This window comes from Hypanus sabinus, chromosome 9, assembly GCF_030144855.1.
Source record: "Hypanus sabinus isolate sHypSab1 chromosome 9, sHypSab1.hap1, whole genome shotgun sequence".
Taxonomy (NCBI): domain Eukaryota; kingdom Metazoa; phylum Chordata; class Chondrichthyes; order Myliobatiformes; family Dasyatidae; genus Hypanus; species Hypanus sabinus.
Genome location: NC_082714.1, coordinates 145,199,517 through 145,205,702, shown reverse-complemented (window position 1 = coordinate 145,205,702; position 6,186 = coordinate 145,199,517).

Genomic DNA, 6,186 nt, shown 5'->3' with positions numbered 1-6,186 from the left:
ATTCACTGTAATTACAAAGAAACACAACAGAATCAATGAAAAAATACACACAACAGATAGACAAATAAGCAAAAGACAACAAACTGTGCAAATACAAAAAAACCCAAATAATAATAATATATGGATAATTATTGAGAACATGAGTTGTAGTGTTCTTGAAAATGAGTCAAAGGTTGTGGGATCAGTTCTGTGTTAGTGTGAGGGAAGTTGAGTGAAGTTATCCCCGCTGGTACAAGAGGGGTTGAGGGGTAATAATTGTTCCTGAACCCGGTAGTGTGGGACCTGAGGCTCCTGTACCTCTGTTCCAATGGCAAGCACGAGAAAAGAGCATGGTCTGGATGGTGGAGGTCCTTGATGCTGGATGCTTTGTGTGGATATGTTCAATGGTGGGGTGGGCTTTGCCCATGATGGGCTAGGCTTTATCCATTACTTTTTGTAGGGCTTTCCATGCAAGGACTTTGATGTTTCCATAGCAGACCATGATGCAATCAGTCAGTATACTCTGCACCGTGCACCTAAGTAGAAGAACCTATTACTGTTTACCAGATTAGTACACTAACAAATTGATTCAGAAATGTAAAATTAAACCCAATCTCTTCTGAGAATAAACCAAATGGGAAAGATTAAGAGCAAATGAGGAGAAAGGAGAATAATTCATAAAAGAACAGACAGCTAGCATCTTCTTCCCTTCCTGTTCACTCCTGTGATATAAAATTATGGCCTAAAATGAGCCTGTGACAAGGAAACTAATATTTCTTCAGACTGAAATCCAAAGCTGGAAATAATCAAGCTTTGAAGAATTTGCAATATTAGTAATGTAACTTAATTGGGCTGGAAAATTTTAAATGGTTTAATACCATTCCTAATTAGTTCGCTCCAAAATCTATACAAAGCAGTTCTTCAACTTCAGGTACAGCATTTTTTGTTGTTATTATACAGCTATTGCCCTTAAAGAACTAAGTTTTTTTTGCATTTTGTGCCATTGTCCAGGCAGATTATTCAACTATGGGATGATAGGTTTGACCTTAAGCTAACCGACAAAATGAACAGTTGGACAGGAATTGGCTAGAAGCCCTTGGCTAACATTACAGACACTTGGAAAAACAATTCCACCTGAAGATGTCCACAAATCCAATGAAACTCAATTTATTTAAAGTTCAAAGTACATTTATTATCAGAGTACATATACTTCATACAACCTCTTGGCAGGCAGCCACAAATCAAAGAAACCTATAAAAATTTTTTTAAAAGACCATCGAACACCCAGTATGAACAGAGAAAAAAAATCATGCAAACAATAAAAGTAAGCAAATAGCATTAAGAACTGAAGTTTAATGGAAGGCACGAAGTCAGGTATAACTGCTGCTGGAGCAGGCCACAGCCTCATCTCAATGCAGAGCTGAGTAAACATCGCGGAGTACTGAGCAGAACTGACCCGTCCCGACACTCAGACATTTTCAGACTGGTCCAGCGTTTAGATCGTCCAAATGTCAGGATGTTCCTCTCTCTTGACAGCTCTGGGGAATGGACTACACTGCCACAATTTGCCCAGTACCAAAACTTTCCAATTCAGACCAGTGTTTAAACCAATCAGACAGTGGGACGTTCCTTGCTGCCATCCACCTCCACTCGCCTAGCCTTGCTTCTACATGCCTCTCCTTTGTTAGTATTGATCGTTATCAATACATTGTTATTAATAAGGTGTTGAGAACTTTTCTGTTTTGTACTTTGCTGTCGATGATTAGTCACTGGGCATCTCCAGCACCATCTTAAACTACCATTAAGTAGATCCTGCTTTTCACGTGGATACTATAGAGAGACTGCTGAAAAGATTTACAAGGATGTTGCCTGCATTGGATGGCATACCTTATGCAAATAGGTTGAGTGAACTCGGCCTTTTCTCCTTGGTGCGACGGAGGATGAGAGGTGACCTGATTGAGGTGTATAAGATGATGAGGGGCATTGATCATGTGGATAGTCAGAGCCTTTTTCCCAGGGCTGAAATGACTAACTAGAGGGGGTATATTTTACGGTGCTCTACGGAAGTAGGTACTGAGGGGATGTTAGGGGCAAGTTTTTCACACAGAGTGGTGGATGTACAGAGTGGTGGAATGTACAGCCGGTGGCGGCGATGGAAGCGGATAGAATAGGGTCTTTTAAGAGTCTCTTAGGTACATGGAGCTCAGAAAAATAGAGGGCAATGCGCTAGAGAAATTCTTGGCAGTCTCTGGAGTAGGTTACATGGGCAGCACAACATTGTGGGCCGAAGGGTCTGAAATGTGCTGTAAATTTCTATGTTTATCTTCAGAGTCTTTAGGATCATATCAGCTGGTAAGTGGAGAGGAGAACATGAATCGTTGTTAGTAAAGAGCCTTGAATTAATTTTACTGGCTTATATTCTCTTTGCATTACTACTAGGACGTCATAAATAAAACATTTTATTTCAGTCCTGAAGTATGCTTTACTGAATATTTTGATATATTTTAATCTATTTATTATCATACAAGTTGAATACTTTTCACTTTCGGATTCCCCTCATGCCAAATATGTTTCGCTATCCTAAGTTAGTGGACAAGTGACCTTCTGTCAGCCATTTGTCCCTCTACTCCCAGTACCAGGTCTGGGATTAGTCACTGTGGTTCAGCTGTCACACTGTGCCTGTTCTCTGTGTTCAATGGGATGCAGTTTGCGACTGAGTAGGTGAGTACTGCTGAACTCTGTGTTGGACCCTTGCCTTCTGGTCATGCCGGTTTTCACACCTGCTGTGCATCACAGATTCTCTGTCAAATGTGGAATGTGCTCACAGCTAACATAATGAATTCCAATAGAAATATTTTGACATCTTTTGGCCTAAGAGATAACTTGAACTGTTTCTACAGGGTGTGAAGAATTTACTGTTGATTTCTATCATAAAGCAACACTTTTCTTCATTTTGCCCTTGACCGGCTAGATTGTCAGATTTTTGTTGAGCTAACTTTTTCCATATTAGAAGCATATGGGTGAAAGTGAATGATCTCTCTTTATCATTATCAGTTCAATCATGGGCAAAATCCTTCCCACTCTTGAGGACACCTTCAGGAGGCAGTGCTTCAAGAGAGTGCCTTCCATCATTTAAAGACCCTCACCATCCATGATAGGCCCTCTTCATGTTACTGTCATCAGTGAGGAGGTATAGGAGCCTGAAGACCCACACGCAATGTCTTCAGAACAATTTCTTCCCCTCTGCCATAAAATATTTGATTAGTCCATGAACCCAAGATCTCTACCCTTTTATATCTCTATTGCACTGTTTACTTATTTTTTAACTAGGATTATTTTTTAGGTAGTGCGCTGTACTGCTGCAGCAAAACAACAAATTTCACAATGTGCCACTGACATAAACCTGATTCTGGCTCTCTCTTTGCTGACATGATTAGGCTAGGATTAAATTGGGGGAATTGAGTCTTATAAGCTGCCTCTCAACAAATAAATAATCCATATAAAATATTGTAAAATTTAGACTATGTGCACTATAATTTCAAAAGTGACAAGATAGGTTGGAAAACAGCAATTCTTAATATCCTAGGTCAGGGGTCGGCAATGTTTACCACTAAAAGAGCCAATATGGACCCATTTCCCACAGAAAAGAAAACACTGGGAGCCACAAAACGAAATAACACTGCATACAACGGGTTTTTTTTGCCTTTATGCTATGTATAAACAAACTATAACGTGTTGCATTTTTGAAATTGATGAACTCCTGCAGAGAAAACGAAATTACATTTCTGCATGCAACAAAAACATTTTGAACTCCGAAAAAAAGACGTTGGGTTGAAGGTTACTACATAGGTAGCCTACCTTGGATCGAAGAATTAAAAGAAAGCGCGCACTGGCGGGTGTCAGGTATTGGCAGTGGTGATGTATATTAATAGCGATAAAAAAACACGTTGTAGCGATGTAGCGCTACACGCAGCGCTAAAATAAAGACTGCAGTCAAAGGTAACTTTATTCGAACAGCCTTGCTTTAAAGCCTCCCTCAACCCGTCCCCATGGGCGCGGATGCTCCAAAAGACACGTACTCACAAACCCCCGTAGGCTATCTCCCTTAGTCGGAACGGTGGCTAATTGTTCGGATGTGCCAGGAAACGGTGTCTCCGCAAAGTACAAGATCACCATAATCTTCAAATTTCGAATTACATTTCAAAAGCTAACAAACCACGGGGAGCCGCATCACAGAGATCAAAGAGCTGCATGTGGCTCTGGAGCCGCAGGTTGCCGACCTCTGTCCTAGGTGAAGGACAAAAAAAAAAGCAATGAATTTGTCAGTTCGCCCACTAGGATTATAAGACTAGCATTTAAGCCCATGTGTCCAATTAGATACATTACCATACTCTACCTTACCAGTGTAGTATCCAACTTCATCCTAATCATTCACTGTAACTTTCTGTATAGGCAGCTCGACTGATTTTTAAAAAAATATTTTCCATTCAGTTGTTATAGTTATAATGTAGTGAGTAATAGGAGTGGCATGGTAGTGTACTGGTTAGTGTCAAGCTTTACAGAGATAGTGATGTGACGATCCAGGTTTAACTCACACTGCTGTCTGGAAGGTGTTTGTACTTCACCCTGTGACCGCATGGGCTTCCTCCAGTGACCTGGCTTCCTTCCACAGCCCATAGACGCAAGGGTAAGGCTAGTACGTTTGTGGCATGCTAAGATGGTGACCGCGGCATGGTCAGTTTTGCAGGCCGCCTCCAGCATATTCTCCGACTGTGCTGGTTGTTGGCGCAAACACAATGCATTTCACTATACATTTCGATGGTTTGATTTACAAATGACAAAACTAATCTCTAATCCAAATTGTGTTTTAAAATAATGAAGGATAACTTAAAAATCTTCAGATCCTCCTTTATTAATTTGAAATAATATTTTTGCTTTCACCCATTTTATTTATAATTTTGCAGCATTTTCCTCATTTTTCTAATGTTTCTTTTTTGTTCAAATCTTTTACACAAAAGAACAGTTTTGTTCTTCACAGAATGTGCTTTATGTTGCAATTTGACCAGAAAGGGTACTATAATATTGCAGCAGTTCTACTGTTGCCCCCTGTGTTCTAGGTTTAATCCTGGCTTCTGCTGCCATCTGCATGAAAATTGCACTGTGAGTGTGTGGGTTTTCCACATTTTTTCCAGGTTCCCAACGTACCTTAATGTTAATTGGCTACTGTAAATTACCCCTTATTTTGGAATGAGGATTAAAGGGAAGGTATTGGATGCAGCTAGGTCCATTAATCAGGGAAAAATCCTTCACTTGTATACATACACGCAGTGGCTACTTTATTAGTTAGAACTGTACTCTTGCTTGTTAATTCAAATATTTAATCAGACAATCCTGCAGGAGCAACTCAATGCGTAAAAGCATGCAGACATGGTCAAGAGGTTCAGTTGTTGTTCAAGCCAAACATCAGAAAGGGGAAGAAATGTGATCTAAGTGACTTTGAGCGTGGAATGGTTGTTGGTGTCAGACAGGATGGTTTGAGTATCTCAGAGACTACTTCTCTCCTAGGTCCAGTGAGTAGAAGTTCCGTGGTCAGAATGACCTTGTTATTGAGAGAGGCCAGAGGAGAATGGTCTGACTGGTTAAAGCTGACAAAAAGTTGACAGTAATTCAAAGAATCACATGTCACAACAATGGTGTGCAAAAGAACATCTCTGAATGCACAACACAACAAACCTTGAAGAGAATGGGCTACAGCAGCAGAAGACCACAACATACACTCAGTAGCCACTTTATTTGGAACCTCTTGTACCTAACAAAGTGGCCACTGAGTGTATGAATTCATTGAAGGTACATTACTGATCTGTTGACTCATTGTATCCTTGCTGTAAAATAGTTAAGTGGTAAAGGAACCATAAGATCATAAGACATGGGTGCGGAATTAGGCCATTCACCCCATCAAACTTGCACTGCCATTCCATCATGGCTGATCCCAAATCACACCCAACCCCATACACCTGCCTTCTCACCATATCCTTTGATGCCCTGACCAATAAGGAAATGACCAACTTCCACCTTAAATATATCCATGGACTTGGCTTCCATTGCAGTCTGTGGCGGAGCATTCTACAGTTTTTCTACTCTCTGGCTAACATATTCTTCCTTACCTCTGTTCTAAAAGGTCACCCCTCAGTTTTGAGGCTGTGCCCT